The following is a 21,666-nucleotide window of genomic DNA, read 5'->3' as shown; positions in this document are numbered from 1 at the left end:
GGAAGGTGTCAGAATTACTGGTGGGCAGCAGCTGCTTCCTCTCTGGAATGGTGATGGGATGTTGGGGAATTTAAATTCGGTCAAGACACAGTTGGGGATCCTCTTGGGGGAAACATAAACCAAAATAGCCAAATTTACAAAATTACCCCCAAATTAAAAAGTTACCAACAAGATATCACTTTGTGTAACTTATACCTTAACACAAAATCAGAACTGATAAATTTTAAACTTAAGTTAACAGGCAGATGATACTTCAATTAAAAAGGTATATTTCACTTTAAATAGTCAATACAACAAAGAAATGTCTTACATGACCGCAAACATATCTCTTCAGCGAGTATGGCGTTACAGAGCTACACAGTTTCGCAAAGGCTCTGCAGAAATGTCATAAGGGGTGTTAAATTGTTAATCGTTTAGAGGGTTAAGTTGTTTTGTTTTGTTGGCATATTGCCCTGTTTTCTTTGTATTATTTTCCTTTTTGGAGCGTTTTGTAAAAAGTATTGAAAAACTTTGAATAAAAACATGTTTTTAAAAAAAAAAGAAATGTCATAAGGACTCAAATTAGGAGGGATTTTCGCCCCCCTACCGTGGGCATGTTTTGTGGCAGTGGAGGCGACCCACCATTGGCAACAGCGGGATCTTCAGGTTTCGTTGCTGTCAACGGGGTTTCCTATTGTTCACACCATCTGCCACTGGGGAACATGTGGTGTGGAGTAGCTGTCGGCAGGACCGGAAGATCCTGCTGGCAAGAATGGCCAGAAAATCCCACCCGTTAACTCTATTTTCTCTCTCCACAGATGCTGCCAGACCTGCTGGCTTTTTGCAGCATTTTTTTGTTTTTGCTTCAGATTCCAGCATCCGCAGCAGTTTACTTTTGCTTCCACAATACGCTGTTTTTATTCACACAGTGTAGGTCAGCAAGCCTGTCCGATAACAGTTTTTACCTATGAATTTTAATGGTATGATTAGCATCAGCAATACACACTTCTACGAACTCTCTCCCCCTCGGGTCATGACACGTCCGATGGTGTCACTTTCCAGAGTTCCTTTTCAACCGACCAGCCAACAACACCCCGGTTCAGTGTTTGGCCACGTTTGGGAAAACACCTAGCTCTTTAGCATCTCCAAGCTATTCACACAGCTTTTCATGTTTTGAGCCTTATTAGTCAGCTCACACAATGCTTCCAAGAGTTCCTGACCCCTTTTCTGCCTCTTCCTGAGATGGACTTGCTTCTTCTCCTATAAGAACTGTGTGTTCTCCTTTCTGTCTCTATCTGCTTTCTCATTGTGTCACCATCTGTACCTTCACCCTCCTCTTCTTTATGTCTGCAGCTCTCCTTTGTGTCTGGCCACAATGCATCAGTTGGTACTGCTTGCAGGTCAAGAGTTCCAGGTCAGATATGGACCTGTCTTTTTTATTATTCAAGAAAATTGTAATTGATCCCTTTACAGTTGATGCAAACTCCTAAAAGTCATTTTCAAATATTCGTAAAAACAATTATGACTCCACAGATCTTTTAAATATATTACACATTTTCAATACTGTGCTGCTTCCGGGTCAAAGGTCATTACAATACGAAGTGCCCTACATCACTCAGTTAAATCCTTAGAGAAGTAAATCATTTCCACTTGTCTCTTTGACAAATGAAAACAAGATACTGCAAGGATCCTATAAATCTGCCCACTGTGGAAACAGCTGGGTTGGGCATATGGTTCTTTCGGAAATGCTTTGATTCCTGCTGTGTTAGGGGCACAGTATTCGGACAACTCCTGTGAGGAAGCACAGAGGGACCATCGACTGCTGTATCCCTTACACAGATGTACTGACAACAACATCGTAACACTGTGAGGTTATCTGAAGGATTACAGCTGAGGACATCACCTCGTCAACTACGCTGTTTGAGTAATCCTGAGGTAGCTTCACCAGTATATCGGGAAATGTCAGTGTTTCGCAATCTATCCATATTTGGCATTCTCATATTTATTCAACCATTTATCATTTTGTCAACAGCTGCTCTTTTGTGTAATATTTTCAAAGTATGGTACTTGCACAAGTGCCCTAATATTTAAATTCCACTGTGGTGATTGAATGGCCTTGTTGATTGTCAAAATCTATAAAAGAACGAAAAGAGAGCTTGACATTTCTATTATATTTTTCACATCTTCATGACGTCCCAAAGTGCTTCAGAGCCAGTGAAGCCATTTTGAAATGTAATCACTGTTATAATCTTATGAAATGTGGTATAAAAATGTGCACAGCAAGCTGCCACAAACAGCAACGTGATAAATGACCAGATCCTTAGGGATGTTTGTTGAGGGGCAGATATTGTCTGAGGCACCATGCTCGTGTTCAGAATAGTATCATGGGTTCATTTCCATCCACCTGAGAGAGCCGAGGAGGCCTCAGTTTAGCATCTCATTCAAAAGAAGGCGCCTCTGACAGTGCAGTACTCCCTCAATACTGCACTGGCATATCAGATTAATGCTCATATAAAATTGATAACTGTCCCCCTTGATGTGGCTTCAAACACCGGCATTGGCTGAATGACAACTTCCTGCAAATGTTGTGCTCATAGATACACAGAAGATAGGAGCAGGAGGAGGCCTTTTGGCCCTTCGAGCCTGATCCACCATTCATCACGATCATGGCTGATCATCAAACTCAATAGCCTAATCCTGCTTTCTCCCCATAGCCTTTGATCCCATTCTCCCCAAGTGCTATATCCAGCCGCCTCTTGAATATATTCAAAGTTTTAGCATCAACTACATCCTGTGGTAATGAATTCCACAGGCGCACCACTGTTTGTGTGAAGAAATGAAATGAAAATCGCTTATTGTCACAAGTAGGCTTCAATGAAATTACTGTGAAAAGCCCCTAGTCATCACATTCCGGCGCCTGTTCAGGGAGGCTGTTACGGGAATTGAATCGTGCTGCTGGTCTGCTTTCAAAGCCAGCGATTTAGCCCTGTGCTAAACAGTCTCCTTATCTCTGTCCAAAATGGTTTATCCTGAATCATCATTGGTAACATCTTCCCTGCATCTACCCTGTCTAGTCCTGTTAGAATTTTATAAGTATTTATGAGATTCCCCCCTCATTCTTCTGAACTCCAGCGAGAACAATCCTAACCTAGTTAATCTCTCCTCATATGACAGTCCTGCCATCCCTGGAATCAGTCTGGTAAACCTTTGCTGCACTCCCTCGAGGGCAAGAACATCTTTCCTCAGAGCAGGAGACCAAAACTGCACACAATACTCCAGGTATGGCCTCACCAAGGCCCTGTACAATTGCAGCAACACGTCCCTGCTTCTATACTCGAAACCTCTTGCAATGAAGGCCAACATACCATTAGCATTCTTTACCGCCTGCTGCACCTGCATGCTTACCTTCAGCGAATGGTGCACAAGGACACCCAGGTCCCGCGGCACACTCACCTCTCCCAATTTACAACCATTCAGGTAGTAATCTGCCTTCCTGTTTTTGCTTCCAAAATGAATAACCACACACTTATCCAAATTATACTGAATCTGCCATTGGTTTGCCCACTCGCCCAACCTGTCCAGATCTTGCTGTACAATCCCTGCATCCTCGTCACAATTCACCCTCCCACCTAATTTGGTATCATCTGCAAACTTTGAGATGTTACATTTTGTTCCCTCATCCAAATCATTAATATATGTTGTGAATAGCTGGGGTCCCAGCACCGATCCCTGTGGTACCCCACTGGTTACTGCCTGACAATTTGAAAAGAACCCATTAATCCCTACTCTTTGTTTCCTCTCCGCCAACCAGTTTTCTATCCACCTCAATATATTTCCCCCAATCCCATGCACTTTAACTTTGCACAATAATCTCTTATGCAGGACTTTGTCAAACACCTTCTGAAAGTCCAAATATACCACATCGACTGGCTCCCCCTTGTTGACTGTACTGGTTACCTCTTCAAAGAATTCCAACAGATTTGTCAAGCACAATTTTCCCTTCATAAATCCATGCTGACTCTGACTGATCCTGCCACTGCTTTCTAAATGTTCCGCTATAAAGTCCTTGATAATGGATTCAAGCAATTTCCCCACTACCGATGTTAGGCTTGCTGGTCTATAATTCCCTGCTTTCTCTCTACCTCCCTTTTTGAATATCGGAGTGACGTGAGCTACCCTCCAATCTGCAGGGACACTTACAGAGTCTATAGAATCCCGGAAGGTGACCACCAATGCATCCACTATTTCCAGAGCCACCTCTTTAAACACTCTGGGATGCAGATTCATCTGGTGTTATCGTTTTTAGGAACCCTACATCTTATTCAAATTGTTCTCAATAACCATTCTGGAAAATGGGTGGCAGCAAGTTATGAAAGAATAGACTGTATGAGGGGTTGCAATACTGGTGAGGAAGCGGGTGTCGTTCGAGGCGCTGAATATTGTGGCGGATAATAGGGGTCGATACGTGATGGTGAGTGGTAGGTTGCAGGGGACCCGGGTGGTACTGGTGAATGTGTATGCCCCAAATTGGGACGATGCAGGGTTTATGAAACGCATGTTGAGTCGGATCCCGGACTTGGAAGTGGGGAGCTTGATAATGGGGGGGGGGGACTTTGATATGGTGCTGGACCCAGCATTGGACCGATGCAGGTCAAGGGACGGGTAAGAGGCCAGCTGCGGCCAAGGTGCTAAGGGGTTTTAAAGACCAGATGGGGGGAGTGGATCCGTGGAGATTTGCCAGGCCGGGGGCCAGAGAGTTCTCTTTTTTCTCCCATGTACATAAGGCCTGTTCACGGATAGACTTCTTTGTGATGAGTAGGGCACTGATCCCAAGAGTGGAGGGAACGGAATACTCGGCTATAGCGATTTTGGACCATGCCCCGCACTGGGTGGAGTTGGGGTTGGGGGAGGAGAGGGACCAGCGCCCGCTGTGGCGCCTGGATGTGGGACTGTTGGCGGATGAGGAGGTTTGTGGGCGGGTCCAGGGGTGCATTCAGAGATACATAGAGGCCAACTATAATGGGGAGGTGCAGGTGGGTGTGGTTTAGGAGGCTCTGAAGGCGGTGGTTAGGGGAGAGCTAATTTCAATTAGGGCTCACAGGGAGAGGAGAGGGAGGATGGAGAGGGAGAGGTTGGTGGGGGAGATAGTAAGGGTGGACAGGAGCTATGCAGAGGCCTCCGAAGAGGGGCTGCTGAGGGAGCGACGGAACCTCCAAACGGAATTTGATTTATTGACCACGGAGACGGCAGAGGCTCAGTGGAGGAAAATGCAGGGGGCAGTGTATGAGTATGGGGAGAAGGCGAGTCGGATGCTGGCACATCAGCTACGTAAGAGGGAGGCGGCAAGGGAGATTGGAGGAATCAGGGATAGGGGGGGAAATACGGTGCGGAGTGCGGTTAAAATAAATGAGGTATTTAGGGATTTCTATGGGGACCTGTACAAGTCACAGCCCCCGGAGGGGGGAGAGGGGATGCGGCAGTTCTTAGATCAACTGAGGTTCCCGAAGGTGGAGGAAGAGCAGGTGGCTGGCCTGGGGGCCCCGATGGGGCTGGAGGAGCTGGTTAAGGGATTGGGGAGCATGCAGGCGGGCAAGGCCCCGGGACCGGATGGGTTCCCGGTTGAGTTTTATAGGAAGTATGTGGATCTGTTGGGTCCGTTGCTGGTGAGAACCTTCAATAAGGAGAGGGAGGAAGGGACTCTGCCCCCGACAATGTCTCAGGCGCTGATCTCGCTGATTCTCAAGCGGGATAAGGACCCACTGCAGTGCAGTTCGTATAGGCCGATCTCGCTCCTTAACGTAGATGCCAAGTTGCTGGCGAAGGTCCTCGCTACGAGGATTGAGGATTGTGTCCCAGGAGTGATACATGAGGACCAGATGGGGTTTGTGAAGGGCAGGCAGTTAAATGCGTATGTGCGGAGGCTCCTGAACGTGATTGTGATGCCCTCGGTGGGAGGGGAAGCGGAGGTGGTGGTGGCTATGGACGCAGAGAACGCCTTTGGTCGGTTGGAGTGGGAGTACCTATGGGAAGTGCTTAGCAGGTTTGGGTTCGGAGAAGGGTTCATAGGGTGGGTCAGGTTGTTATACAGGGCCCCGGTGGCGAGCATGTCTACGAACCGGCGGAGATCGGAATATTTCAGATTGTACCGGGGGACGAGACATGGGGTGTCCCCTGTCCCCTTTGCTGTTCGCGCTGGCAATTGAGCCGCTGGCCATGGCATTAAGGGAGTCTAGGAACTGGAGGGGGTTGGTCCGTGGAGGGGAGGAACACCGGGTATCGTTGTATGCTGATGACCTGTTGTTATATATTGCAGATCCAGTGGAGGGGATGGCGGAGGTCATGCAGATCCTTAAGGAATTTGGGGACTTCTCGGGCTACAAGCTCAACGTGGGGAAGAGTGAGCTCTTTGTAGAGCATGCGGGGGGCCAGGAAAGGGGGCTAGACGAGCTGCCATTGAAGAGGGCGGAGAGGAGCTTTCGATACCTGGGTATCAAGGTAGCTAGGAGCAGGGTGGCCCGGTTGGTGGACCAGATGGAGGAAGATTTTAGGAGATGGGATGTGTTGCCACTTTCCCTGGTGGGTAGGGTGCAGTCGGTCAAGATGACGGTCCTCCCGCGGTTCTTGTTTGTGTTCCAGTGCATGCCCATCCTAATCACCAAAGCTTTTTTCAAGCGGGTAAGCAGGAGTATTATGGGGTTTGTGTGGGTGAGCAAGACCCCGAGAGTGAAGAGGGTGTTTCTGGAGCGCAGTCACAGGGGCGGGCTGGCGCTGCCGAATCTGTGTGGTTATCATTGTGGCGCAGATCCGTAAATGGGTATTGGAGGGGGAGGGGGCGGCGTGGAAGACGCTAGAGGCGGCCTCTTGTGTGGGTACTAGCTTGGGGGCGCTGTTGACGGCACCGTTGCCGCTACCGGCGACGATGTACACCACGAGCCCGGTGGTGGCGTCAACATTGAAGATCTGGGGGCAGTGGAGGCGACATAGGGGTGAGGTGGGGGCCTCAATTTGGTCCCCGATACGGGATGATCATAGGTTTCTGCCGGGCAGGATGGATGGGGGGTTCCTAAGTTGGCATCGGGCAGGAATTAAAAGAATGGGGGACCTGTTTATAGATGGGACTTTTGCTAGCCTGGGGGCGCTGGAGGAGAAATTTGGGTTGCCTCCCGGAAACGCTTTTAGATATATGCAAGTGAGGGCGTTTGTGAGACGGCAGGGGCGTCATTCTCCGACCCCCCGCCGGGTCGGAGAATGGCCGTTGGCCGCCGTGAATCCCGCCCCCACCCCCGCCGAAGTCTCCGCTCCCGGAGATTGGGCGGGGGCGGGAATCCGGCCGCGCCGGTTGGCGGGACCCCCCGCTGGATTCTCCGGCCCGGATGGGCCGAAGTCCCGCCCAGGAATTGCCTGTCCCGCCGACGTAAATCAAACCTGGTATTTACCGGTGAGACCAGGGGGCGTGGGCGGGGTCCTGGGGGGGGGCGCGGGGCGATCTGACCTCGGGGGGTGCCCCCACGGTGGCCTGGCCCGCGATCGGGGCCCACCGATCCGCGGGCGGGCCTGTGCCGTGGGGGCACTCTTTCCCTTCCGCCTCCGCCACGGTCTCCACCATGGCGGAGGCGGAAGTGACTCTCCCCACTGCGCATGCGCGGGAAACTGACAGCGGCCGCTGACGCTCCCGCGCATGCGCTGGGAAACTGACAGCGGCCGCTGACGCTCCCGCGCATGCGCCGCATTTCCGCGCCAGCTGGCGGGGCAACAAACGCCATTTCCGCCAGCTGGCGGGGCGGAAATCCCTCCGGCGTCGGCCTAGCCCCTCAATGTTGGGGCTAGGCCGCCAAAGATGCGGAGACATCCGCACCTTTTTGCCGGCGCGATGCCCGTCTGATTTGCGCCGGCTTTGGCGCCAGTCGGCGGGCATCCCGCCGTTGGGGGAGAATTTCGCCCCAGGTGAGGGAATTTCTGCTACTTCCAGCACGAAGGATTCAGGACAGGGTGATTTTGGGTGTATGGGTTGGAGAAGGCAAGGTCTCGGCAATTTATCAGGAGCTGCAGGAAGCGGAGGAGGCCTCGGTGGAGGAGTTGAAGGGCAAGTGGGAGGAGGAGCTCGAGGAGGAGCTGGATGAGGGTCTGTGGGCTGATGCCCTGGGCAGGGTCAATTCCTCCTCCTCATGCGCCAGGCTCAGTCTAATACAGTTCAAAGTAGTACATAGGGCGCATATGACAGGGGCGAGGATAAGTAGGTTTTTTGGGGTGGAGGACAGATGTGTGAGATGTTCGGGGAGCCCAGCGAATCACGCCCATATGTTCTGGACGTGCCCGGCACTGGAGGGGTTCTGGAGGGGCTTTGCGAGGGCTATGTCCAAAGTTGTGAACACCCGGGTCAAGCCGAGCTGGGGGATAGCACTATTTGGGGTATCGGACAAGCCGGGAGTGCAGGAGCCGAAAGAGTTCTGGCGGAGGATCTTACTAATGTGGAGAGATGCAAAGCCCCTGAGCGTGGAAGCTTGGATCAATGACATGGCAGTGTTCATTAAGTTGGAGAGGATAAAGTTTGCCTTGTGCGGGTCTGTGCAGGGGTTCTCCAGGCGGTGGCAACCGTTCCTAGACTTTCTCGCAGAACGCTAGGTGGAGGTCGAAACAGCAGCAACCCGGGTGGGGGGGAGGGTTGATTTATGTATTTGTTAGAAGAGGGCGTTTTCCCCACTTTTGTATTTATTGGTTAAATGGGGTTAATATATCCTTGTTTGGTTTCCTATGTTCGATTTTGTTTTTCTTTCTTTCTTTCTGGAGTGTTGGGTTGAACATTTTGAATAAACATATATTTTTTAAAAAGAATAGACTGTATCACAGCAGAAATCTGGCTGATTTAAACTCAAACCCCCTCTCATCCTCAGGAATGCTAGGTCCAACCTTGATGCTCCAATTGCTGCCCTGGCTGAGGTCTCAGAACCTGTGGGATTGGACAGGAGACCTTCACTGTGCATAATTAAATGCTACTGCATTGCTGGTTAAAACTGTCAACAAGTTGATAAGATATAGGAGCAGATTTAGGCCTGATCCGCCATTCGATCATGGCTAATCTCTTCCTGGCCTTAACTCCATGTTCTGCCCATTCTCCATAACTCTTGAACCCATTACCAATTAAAAATCCATCTTAACTCCTCCTTAAATTAACTCACTGTCCCAGCATCCATCATAATCTGGGGTATTGAATTCCACAGATTCACAACCCTTTGGGTGTAGTAGTTAATCCTCAACTCTGTTTTAAATTTGCGACCTCTTTTTTTAAACTTAGATTACCCAATTCATTTTTCCCAATTAAGGGGAAATTTAGCATGGCCAATCCACCTACTCTGCACATCTTTTGGGTTGTGGGGGCGAAACCCACGCAAACACGGGGAGAATGTGCAAACTCCACACGGTCAGTGACCCAGAGCCGGGATCGAACGTGGAACCTCGTGTCGTGAGGCAGCAGTGCTAACCACTATGCCACCATGTTGCCCGCTAATCCCAAGATAATAATAATCTTTATTATTGTCACAAGTTGGGTTACATTAACACTGCAATGAAGTTACTGTGAAAATCCCCTAGTAGCCACATTCCGGCACCTGTTCGGGTACACTGAGGGAGAATTCAGAATGTCCAAGTCACCTAGCAAGCACATGTTTCAGGATTTGTGGGAGGAAACCGGAGCACCCGGAGGAAACCCACGCAGACACGTGGAGAACATGGCAACTCCGCACAGACAGTGACCCAAGCAAGAATCGAACCTGGGACAGCACCAGGGTCCCAGGTACTATGACCTCTTGTTCTAGAATGCACCACAAAAAGAAGCATTCACTCCATGTCTACTTTATCCACGCCTTATCAAAGTCCTTTTCAGCTATCTTTTCAGATAGCTTCTCCCCTGGTCTATTTTTAAAGCATCTCCTCAGGATGTTGGCATCACTGGCAAGACCGTCATTCAATGCCTGTCCTGGTTGGCTGCAGATTTGGTGATATTTTTATAGTTGCTTGGTACAACTGAGTGGCTCATTAGAATACGTCAAAAAACCATTCAATATCAGAGGCAAACATATTGGGTGGGATTTTCCACCCCCTCCCCCCGTGGCATGTTTTCCGGCCACAGAGGCGGCTTGCCATTGGCCACCGGTGGGATCTTCTGGTCCCGTCGATGTCTATGCCTCTGGCTTTCAGTGGGACCGGAAGATCCTGTCATCGGGAAGGACTGGAAAATCCCACCTACTGATTTGGGACCAGATACAAATAAAGGCAAGACTGCATAAGAATGGCCGGTTTATTTTCGTAAAAGAATCAGTTGGGTTTTAATGACCAACAGTTTCACAGCCACTTTTATTGTGTAAGGACCCTTCTTGTTGAGTCCCTTATTTCCCTTTGTCATTATCATTTTGATCCACGGATATTTATGGACATATACCTTTTTAAAAAAATTTTATTCTCCTCCATTTTCACATTTTCTCCCACATTTACATCCATCAACAATAAACAATAATCAGCAAGATATGTCAGTCCCCATAATAACAACGATCCCATCTATCCACCAACCCCCAAACCTCAACCCGCATGTTTACATAAACAGATGACAAAAAGGAATCAGGGATTACCCGTAGTCACCCTTAATCTTACACAGCTCCCCCCCCCCCCCCCCCCCCCACCCCACCCCAGGCCTCCAGCTCCTCCCGTCCACTGCCTCTTGTAAAACTCCTCCCCCCACCCTCGGTTCCTTCCCCCCCAACTTTCCACCCCGGCTAGACCACTCGGATCCTGTTCTGCCAGGCTCCGATGGCCGCAGCCCCCCCTCCCCCCACCTCACTCCCGTTCACTGGCCGGCACAAACCGGCCAGCGTGGAAGCCCCCGCCCGGGTCCCTTTCCCACTTGCCCGGCCCCAGGAAAGCCCAAAGATCCCCTTTTAGCACACAAACCCCGCATATCCACCTACACCCCAAAGAACTCTCATTTCGAGTGAAAGTCCCGTCCCTTCCCTTGTCCAAATATATACCACCTTGGCTCCTTTAATCTCTACACCCGCACGCAGTGATACAAAAATGAAGAAAATACAGTCATGAGGTTACATCGGCACATGGCCATTCCTCAATTTGTCAGTTCTGCCACAGTCCTTCTGCTTTCGCAAACTCCTCCGCTGCTTCCGCCGTTCCAAAATTAAAGTCCCTGAGCTTGTAAGTCACCCTCAGCTTCGCTGGATAAACAATGCCGCACCGCACCTTGCTAATGTACAGTGCCCTCTTCACCCGGTTGAAGGCAGCCCACCTCCTTGCCAGCTCCACCGTAAAGTCCTGGTATACACGTATACCAGCTCCAGACCACTGCACCACCCGCTTCTGCTTGGCCCAGCTCAGGACCTTCTCCTTCACACTGTACCTACACAGAGTCACTGCCCTTGGCGGCTCACTCACCTTTGGTACAGGCCTCCACGACCGATGAGCCCGATCCAGTTCATATCGGGAGGGGTCCTCCCCCTCCCCCAATAGTTTTGCCAGCATCACGGCAAAATACTCAGTCGGCTTCGGTCCTTCAACTCCTTCGGGAAGCCCCACAATCCTCAAGTTCTGTCGCCTGGATCTATTTTCCAGGTCTTCCATTTTTCCTCGCAGATCTTTGTTAGTATCCATCACCTTCCGAATCTCTTTCCCCATCGAGGCAAGTTGATCACTGTGCTGCAATAACGCCTCCTTCACTTCCTTCAGCGCCTCCCCTTGCTCTCGCACCTCCACCACTGCGCTCGCCACCTCCGTCCTCACCAGGGAAACCGCCTCCTCCACCAGCACACTCAAAACCTCCCTCATCTCCTTCCTCACCGTCTCCATGCATTTCGCAATCTGCGCCAACTGCTTTTCAAATTCCGCAGCCATCACCTTGGTTATTTCTTCAGCCGTAAGCAGTGCGGCCTTCCCTGGTGCTCCAGCCTCCATTTATCCTTGTGACCCCGCGGTGACCTTTCCACTCCCCGACGGACCTCCAGCTGGGTTTTTTTCGGCCGTTTTTTTGCTCACCCTCGACATTTTTCTTTGGGGTTTTTTTCCCTCCTGTGTCTTCACAGTGCCTCCTCCGTGCCTTCTCCCTGCTTCTGCCGCCTCCGTGGACCCTGGGACCGGGCTTAAAGCCCCGAAAATGCCGTTCCCGAGCGGTAGCTCTCCATTGTGCGGCCGCCTCCCGCCCGCCGTCACCGGAAGTCCATGGACATATACCTTTAAGTCGAACAAAGGAAGTGAGGAACTCAAAAGTTGGAAAATAGTACACTTTTCTGTTGGAGATTTAGATTTTTAACAGAAGAACTCAGACTTGCAGGCAACTGAGAGATCGGAATGATTTGGTTTGATTGGTTGGCTGGTGACCAAAAGATTGGACAAAGACCGTGTAGTGCCCGGCGAAAGACAATGATTGGCTTCAGTCAGGTGGGAAGTTTTCAGAAGACCCAGGAAGGAAACAGAACTCTCCTAGGTGCCGAGCGAAGACGCTGTGAGTTGCTCTTTGCCAAAGTTGCTCTTTCCCAATTTGCTAAAAAAGGTTTCTTGCCTGCTGTTTCTGAATCTGCAGAGAAGCCTTGAGATCCTGATGAATATACAATGAAAAGCATTACAGATTGAAAGCAATGACCTCACCCTTCTGAAGGCCTACACAAAAAAAAATCAAACCGAAAGACGTACATCTGAAACAAAGACTTTTGTTCTTTACTTTTCATATTATTTTTCTTTCCACCCTCTTTCCCCTCTGTGTTTGCTTGTGTGTGTAGAGGGTGGAGTGAGTTAAAGAGGGGGTTAGGAATTAGATAATAGTTAACCAGTTGTATTTGCTGCATATTCAATTATAGGGCGCAATTTACTGGCTGCGTCCCTCCATAATTGGGACGGAACACGACTGGTAGATCCCACGAAGGGCCTCTTCTAGGGTTCCTGACTGTCGTTAAGCCCTGCGGGATCTAATGAGATCACGCGAGATGTCGCGATCCCACCCACAATGGGCAGGATCCAGACTTGCACAGTTAAGTGAGCGATGCCGCATCTAACTGGCACACAGGATCTGCCAGCCTCGCCAAAGAGGACCCAGCTGGTTGCCATTTGGCACTGGTCCCCACAAACGGCGACCAGGCGGAACGGCACTTCGGGGGGGTCTCCCAGGCAATTGGTGGTTGGCCTCCGCGCAAGGTGACACCCTGGCACTGCTGATGCCCTGGCAGTACCCCTATGCACCCTGACAGTGTCACCATGTCATTGCCAGGGTGCCCGGGGGGCACTGCCAGGCTGGCGGGGTGGCTCAAGGACACCCAACAGGTGAGTTGGGGCATTACGGCGGAGTCAGCGGTTTAAGAGAAAGTGCAGGAAATGTCTTTTGTTTATTTGTTAGATTGTGCCCATAGTTATTGTGAATAATAAAAATTAATTGTGCTTATATTTAGAAAACCTGGTGACTGTAATTATTGGGCTGCAAAAGACTTTGGGTGTTTTCTAAAAAATTAATTGTTAATTTCAATTGTGTTGCGACTCCGGCTCAAGTGGGGCTGGAATTGAAAGCGCACACTAGCCTCGGGGGTCGTAACAATTGATTTAATTTTGAAATTTTAAAAACTGAATTCAAATGAAAGATTATTAATTTAGTCCTCTGATTTATTAGTCCAGTAACATAACCACTACAGCACTCTATTCCTAAGGGGTATAACTCGTTCAGCTATCGTTGAGACTGTTTATCCAAGGTTCACTTTGTGCTTGCCAGCCGATGGTGCAGTGCATGTCCTTGATGCATAAAGCCACTCATTTATGAGAATTGCTGACTCTAACGGTCTTCACTGCAGGGTAACAGGGCAGTAATCTCCCACTGATTGACAGAAATTTCTATCCCCACTACGTATTTTACAGTTTGGTGAATCAAACAACAAATTAATTCCTGCATTGCCTCTTTAAATTGGATTCATTTTATCATTTTGTTATTTGTCACCGGGGGGAAGCAGAAGAGGACATTAACCGAGCTCACTTGATTTTGACATCCTTCTTCCTCAGAAAAGCATTCAAGCTGAATCTCTTTGCCGTAGCATTGTTCATGGAATAACATTAATCACTTGCGGTAGTGTCCTCCTTCACAAATTACAAGCAATTTTGATGGCACTGGGCATTTAGAGACAGTTATGAAGTATTGGGCTAATGCAATATGAAATGAAATATAATTACAACTTGCTGGTGCTGACTGTACCTGTCAGAGACAAAGAGCAGCAGAATGTCGTTTCTAAATCCATCACTCTGCTCAGCTCTTGAGCTGAGATGTGCCTGAGGAGGGGGCCTGACATAAACCACATTTGTGAAGGAGTAAGATAAGGCGTATGGGGGGGGGGGGGGGGGGGGTCACGTTGGCAAAGTGGTTAGCACTGCTGCATCACAGCACCAGAGACCCGGGTTCAATTCCGACCTTGGGTGACTGTGTGGAGTTTGCATGTTCTCCCTGTGTGTGCGTGGGTTTTCTCCAGGTGCTCCAATTTCCTCCCACAGTCCAAAGATGTGCAGGCTAGGTGAATTGGCCATTCTAAGTTATCCCTCGGCGTCCAAAGATGTGCAGGGTAGATGGGGCTACGGGATTACGAGCAGGGGTGTGGGCCTAGGTGGGGTGCTCTTTCAGAGGGTTGGTGCAGACCCGATGGACTGAATGGCCTCCTTGTGCACTGTAGGGACTTGATGACTTCTAAAAAGCACTTGCCAACAGGATACAAGTTACCCAGGCCTAGGGATAATCTATTTAATTTGCTAAAATATTAATGTCTTGAGTATTAATTTAAGTCACAATGTTGAATGAGCTATATGGTTGTTGAAAATCGTGATTAGTGCAGAACCACCAAGAACCTGTGACCATGTTCATTTTCAGCGCAAAGCTCACTCTTTCCTTCTGGGCTGATATGGTTCACCGTTCAGCCTTCAGGCCACTTCAGGACACTGCCTGCCAGCTCTCACAGGATTGCCAAATGTGATTGCATGTATTCCTGGAGGTTTCATCACATGACTTGCCCACAGTCCTTGATGCTTGACAAGTAAGGGGGTGAAAGGTCATCAGGGGTAGACAGGAATGTAGAGTTGAGGTTACAATCAGATCAGCCATGAAGGTGGAGCAGGCTCGAAGGGGCCGAGTGGCCTACTCCTGCCTCTAATTCATATGTTCGTACCCACCAGTCATTAGTCACCCAACACTCCTTTCCTTGTGACACCAAATAGAAAGCAAAAGGACTCATTATTCAATTGGATGATGCCTGACTGGCAGCGAAACACCTTTTCTCCGCCCCATTTTCAATATTTTAATATCTGGTAAAGAGAAATATTCAAATAAAATGACAAAAATAATCATCTTTTTAATGTCCTGATGATTCTTTTCCAGGAGTGTCCTGGAGATTGATCTTCAATTTCTGGCGACTCCAGGCCAATCCTGGAGAGTTGGCAACCCTAATCTCTCAGGCCCAGGATCATGGTATGAAGATACCCATGGCTGCAATTGTAATTAAATTGCTTGCAGTATTTGACTTCTACATCGGAACAACTACTAAATCAAAACTATTCCTGGCTCCGCAATCCGAACTTTAAAAATGGCTGCCCAGACATTAGGTTTTCGGTCCAGGAGGGCAGGCTAATGGCAGGTGCGGAGGTGGGCTGGCAGAAGGCTTGCCTCAGGGCTCCTCACTGTGTTGAAAACTTCTCTCAGGACAACATTCCTGTGGAGTTGAAAAATGGAAGAATGAATAAAACATGAAACACCCTCCAGCCATCACCGCCCTCCCCTCACATCCCTACACACTCTCCATGGTACTCATGTCCCCCACCCACCCCATGGACCTTTATAGCCCCCATGCCAACTTAATGCCAACTCCTGTCAAGTTATGCCCCCATCCACCAACTTTTGCCCTTATACCCTCTATGCCAACTCACCGAGTATCCACCCTGAGCAAGCCTCAGGACCCATGCAGAGGTGAAATAAAATGAAGGACAATTTTTAGCTTTACTCCCTTTTCTCTGAAGGTTAAGTCTCCTTCAATACTTCAGTAAATAATGTAAAAGTATCCTTGAGTTGCCAATCACAATAGGCTGTTTAATAACTCACTAAATCAATGTCAGTTTTGACCAGATTGGACTCTGGGAACGGATCAGGTCAACGTCAATGTCAGTGTCAGGGAGGTGAAGAAATAGTACCCCAACCTGTACTAGCCCTACACTAGTACGACGTCTAGTCATCTGTTTGAGGCACTCTTTCACTCAAAATAGGAAACGTAACATTCTCTTAGGTCTATGCCTATTCCTTTGCAATTCAACCAACTTCAAAAAAATTGTTCTTTGGATGTGCCTGAGGCTCACATGGGCACATTATTGCCCACAGCGAGATGCCCAGAGAAGATGGTGAAGGGCCACCCTCTGGATCTGCTGCAGGCATTACGGTGATCATAAAATCATACAATTTACAGTGCAGGAGGAGGCCATTCAGCCCATCAAGTCTGCACCGGCCCTTGGAAAGAGCACCCTACCCAAGCCCACACCTCCACCCTATCCCCGCAACCCCTCCCCACCTTTTGGACACTAAAGGCTACTTAGCATGGCCAATCCATCTAACCCGCACATCTTTGGACTGTGGGAGATACTTGTGATATTAGGTGGGGAATTCCAGTTTTCTGATCGAGCAACAATGAAGAAATTGCGTAAATGTGCCAAGTCAGGATAATCTGTGACTTGGGAGCGGTGGTGTGGGGGGGGTCAGTGGGTGGAGGAGGGGGGTGAATGCTGTATTTTCTCAGAACAACTTTCCTGTGGAGTCAAAACTACCTAAAACAACATCACAATTGAGTACCTAAAATCTAAGGAGATTAAAATCAGTATGGATTAATTTAAATTGACAATGCAATTTCATTTTGAGTCAAATCTCTAACTTCAAAATTAATTCAATCAACTAAGTTGATGATTTTGATGAAATATTGCAGCTTTTCTTCACACTGTTTGATTGAACATGCGGTGGAGGAATAATGAAGGTCCAAAGGGGAGGGGGAAGCATGTTTGATCTATGACGGTAATTAAGGCAAGTCTTCCGAGGGCCCCAAAAGAGGAATTTGTTCACACGCATAATCTGGGGCACCTTGAGAAGCCAAGCAGCTGATGTGCGACTGCTGACATACTGCCTCATTATTGTGCTATTTGGGGAACACAATAGACAGTGGCGGCTGGGGTTTGTGAGACAGTGATCACAATTGTTGTCAAGCAAGGATAGAAACCTTAAGCCTTTTTTAAAGACAGCAAAAGCCAGCTACTTTCACATATAGACTGAGGCTTAATGTAATGCAATTAACTGAACTAATGCACCAGGTTTGGTTGACTGACGAAAGGTGCATTTGAACGTTTGAAGGATAACACCCTATTGTCCAGTTGAATCAAGGTGGATTTTTAAAATGTAATCCCTTCCTTGAATATCACTGCAGTCATCCTCATTGATATCTTCCCTTTCAGACAGAATAAGACACCCTAGCCTGCAAACATCCCAACTGCAATGATATGGCGATGTCAACAGAGTAAAATTGAGGCTGTCCATTTGAATCTGGCCCTTGACCCTCAAGCTCTCGTTGTCAGTTATTCACATATATTTTCAGTCTGTCTGCTGTTGTCTCTGCCATCAAAAGGGCAGCTGGAAGGCTTTAAAGGGACCCGGGATGGATTTTTCTTTCTGTTTCCCTCCCTTGCTCAACTTGCCTTAGATTGGGAGCTTTCTTCCTCCCACTCTATGCCACTGACCAATGCAGACTGCCATAACATTCCGTCCCTGTAGAGCCATTTAGCCGTGGACCATCTGACAAGCTGGATAATCATGAATCTGAGAGCACTAGCACCTTAAACATTGGAGTCTGATATTGGCCTTTCACTAGACCATCATTTTTTAGTGAGCTGTCCTTTACATGCTTTTCACGTTGAAACACTTTCCGTTCACAATGGTATAAAGTTGCAGGTTGAATGTAGGAAAGTTATGAGATGTCGTCATTCTCCGAACCCCCGCCGGGTTGGAGAATCGCCGGGGGCTGCCGTGAATCCCGCCCCCGCCGGTTGCCGAAGTCTCCGGTACCGGATATTCGGAGGGGGCGGGAATCGGGCCGCGCCGGTTGGCGGGCCCCCCCGCTGGATTCTCCGGCCCGGATGGGCCGACATCCCGCCGATAAATTGCCTGTCCCGCTGGCGTGGATTAAACCACCTTTTGAACGGCGGGACAAGGCGGCGTGGGCGGGCTCCGGGGTCCTGGGGGGGGCGCGGGGCGATCTGGCCCCGGGGGGTGCCCCCACGGTGGCCTGGCCCACGATCGGGGCCCACCGATCTGCGGGTGGGCCTGTGCCGTGGGGGCACTCTTTCCCTTACGCCTCCGCCACGGTCTCCACCATGGCGGAGGCGGAAGAGACTCCCTCCACTGCGCATGCGTGGGAAACTGTCAGCGGCCACTGACACTCGTGCGCATGCGCCGCCCCGAGATGTCATTTCCGCGACAGCTGGCGGAGCAACAAAGGCCGTTTCCGCCAGCTGGCGGGGCGGAAATTCCTCCGGCGCCGGCCTAGCCCCTCAGTGTTGGGGCTCGGACCCCAAAGATGCGGAGCATTCCGCACCTTTGGGACGGCGCGATGCCCGTCTGATTGGCACCGTTTTGGGCGCCAGTCGGCGGACATCGCGCCGTTTCGGGAGAATTTCGCCCGTGATGAGCCATCTCAAGCTATAATTATTGGAATGGAACTGAAACCCGGATGTTCTGGCTTCGAGGCAGGGAGGCTACCCACTCAGCCATAGGACTTCCTGCTAGATAAACTAAGTGAGCTCTTATTATTTTTTTAAAGAAATTTAGTGTACCAATTCTTTTTTTCACAATTAAGGGGCAATTTAGCATGGCCAATTCATTTACCCTGCACATCTTTTAGGGTTATGGGGGTGAGACCCACGCCTTCACAGGGAGAATGTGCAAACTCCACACGGACAGTGACCCGGGGCTGGGATCGAAACTCAGGTCCTCTGCGTCGTGAGGCAGTAGTGCTAACCACTGCGCCATCGTGCTTTGAGCTCTTATAATGAGGAAAACTATTTCCCCATCACCAAAAACAATGGGCTGGATTCTCCGTTTCTGAGGCTAAGTGCGGCCCCACCGGAGAATCCGTGGTGTGCCACGACCACAAAATCGGTGCATGACCCTCACTGATTCCGGTACCGGTGAGGGGCTAGCACCGGTGCCGCGTGGAACACCCGTGGAATGCGCGGAAAATGGCCGGAAAATCACCAGGTCCCGGGCTGCACATACGCAGGGCTGACAAGCTGTAGCCGCGCACGCCTACACTGGCACCAGTCGCGTCGGAAAACATAACGCCGGCCATGTTGGACCGCATACCCGCCCACCCCAATTCCACAGCCCACCTCTGGCCAACCCCCACCACTCCCCTCAGCCCTAGCTGAAGTCCCCTGGCCAGCGGCATGGATCTCGGCCAAGTGAGGCGGCGCTGGAAACTGTCCACAGCCGTCACGCCAGGTTCCCGACCGCTGGCACCACAAGTGGCCCGTCGGGAACCCGGCCCATCGGAGGCGGAGCATTGCGGGTGGGCTGGCCGACCTGGTTGCGCCGGCGCACGTCCCGATGACGCCGATTTGGATGGGGCGGAGAATCACCAACCGGCATCAAACTGGCGCCTGCCCCCATTTCGGCTTCGGGAGCCATTCTCCGCCCGATCGCCATTCTTGATTTCGGCATCAGGCTACGAAAATCCCGCATCTGTAGCAGGAAACAATACAACTCATCTCCAAGAAAACCCCCATTTTATATTGCCAGTTTACAGCTGTGTAATGGATTCATTTTGAACTCTACTTCACCTGAAGCATTCAGCCCTCCTGCAGCTTAACTGTCGGGCACCACAATTCATAGCTCTTTGCAGTGACAATTTAATTAAAAATCGGTACAGCTGTACAGGAGTAACCAATTATTGCACAGCCCCACTTATAGACTGGACACTGTGGAACAGTGCTCTTGAAATGTGCTTGGGAGAGCAACGTCCTGAATTCTGATTTACTCCTTGCTTCTTGTTCACCACCAATTTAGAATATCCAATTAAGACTGATATCCAGAATCTTCCACTGACCATCTCAATGCTCTTCACCTTTCGTGGGGCAAAGATTTGTGCATGATCCCAATAAACAGAGAAATAACCTCTTAGTTATCATTAGTGGAGATGCTGCTAGAAGGATCATATGTATTTGGGTTAAAGGGAAGCAGCACAGTGATTTACATCATTAAGAGATTCAGCGCAGCTATGATCTACACTGGTACTTGCATAATATTAACTTATATTTGTATTTTGCACATTTAACAGAATAAAACTCCCAAAATGTTTCTTGATGGGTAGTCAACAACAACTGAAATTTGTACAGCAACCTTAACATGATTGGAGTGTGCCCAGGTGCTGCACAGCATTCTAAAGCAGAGGTTGTCACTGAGCCACATTCGGGCAGATGCTCAGTTCAAGAGTTTTACGAGCACATGATAAGAAGAAAGAGTGTTTCAGAGGTGGAGAGGTTTTAGGGAGGGAACTCCAAAGATTACGGTCAATGCAGCTGAAGGCACGGCGAGTAAATCACAGATTCTCAGCAGGCCAGAATTAAAGGGATGCAGATTTCTCCGAGTGTTGTGGCGCTGGAAGAAATTACAGAGATAGAGAGGGGCACTACAACGGAGGGCTTTGAAAAAATGGATGAGAACTTTAAAATCAAGATGTTGCTTGACCGGGAGCACATGTAGATCAGGGAGCACAGGGGTGATAGGGCAATGGACTTTGCCACGAGTAACGGCACAGACTGCAAATTTTTTAATGACCTCAAGCTGACAGTGCATAGAAGGTAGAGATAGCAAAGACATCAAAGAGGATTTCACCAGCAGATGAATTGAGGCAGGAGTGGAGTTGAGCAATGTTATGAAGGTGGAAATAGTTGCCTTAGTGGTGGCACGGTTATGCGGTCAGAAGCTCGCCTTCAGATATGACATCAGGGCTGCAAAAAGATTCTGGTTTAGTCTCAGAGGGCGGGATGAAACTGGTGAATTTCACCCGACATAGTGTTGGGGCGAGGTCATTGAATCTCAAGGTTCAATGGAATCTCGTGAGACCATCGCAATCTGGATCTCACCCTCTGTACTAGCTAGATGGATAAAGAACTGTCTGGGCAACAGGAGACAGAGAGTAGTGGTGGAAGGGAGTGTCTCAAAATGGAGAAAGGTGACTCGTGGTGTTCCACAGGGATCCGTGCTCGGACCACTGTTGTTTGTGTTATACATAAATGATCTGGACGACGGTATAGGTGGTCTGATTAGCAAGTTTGCAGATGATACTAAGATTGGTGGAGTTGCAGATAGCGAGGAGGACTGTCAGAGAATACAGCAAAATATAGATAGATTGGAGAGTTGGGCAGAGAAATGGCAGATGGAGTTCAATCCAGGCAAATGCGAGGTGATGCATTTTGGAAGATCTAATTCAAGAGCGGACTATACGGTCAATGGAAGAGTCCTGGGGAAAATTGATGTACAGAGAGATCTGGGAGTTCAGGTCCATTGTACCCTGAAGGTGGCAACGCAGGTCGATAGAGTGGTCAAGAAGGCATACAGCATGCTTGCCTTCATCGGACGGGGTATTGAGTACA

At 49.3% G+C, this 21,666-nt stretch overlaps 1 protein-coding gene across 1 annotated transcript in view; it reads left to right on the top strand.

Annotated features, from left to right (window-relative positions):
* Positions 1 to 21,666, top strand: part of fam171a2a (family with sequence similarity 171 member A2a) — a 427,659-nt gene that overhangs the window by 359,926 nt on the left and 46,067 nt on the right. The gene's annotated exons all lie outside the window — the stretch shown is intronic.

Source organism: Scyliorhinus torazame, chromosome 21 (assembly GCF_047496885.1).
Source record: "Scyliorhinus torazame isolate Kashiwa2021f chromosome 21, sScyTor2.1, whole genome shotgun sequence".
NCBI lineage: Eukaryota > Metazoa > Chordata > Chondrichthyes > Carcharhiniformes > Scyliorhinidae > Scyliorhinus > Scyliorhinus torazame.
Note: the sequence above shows the minus strand (reverse complement) of the source record. Positions and strands in the feature narration are given on the sequence as shown.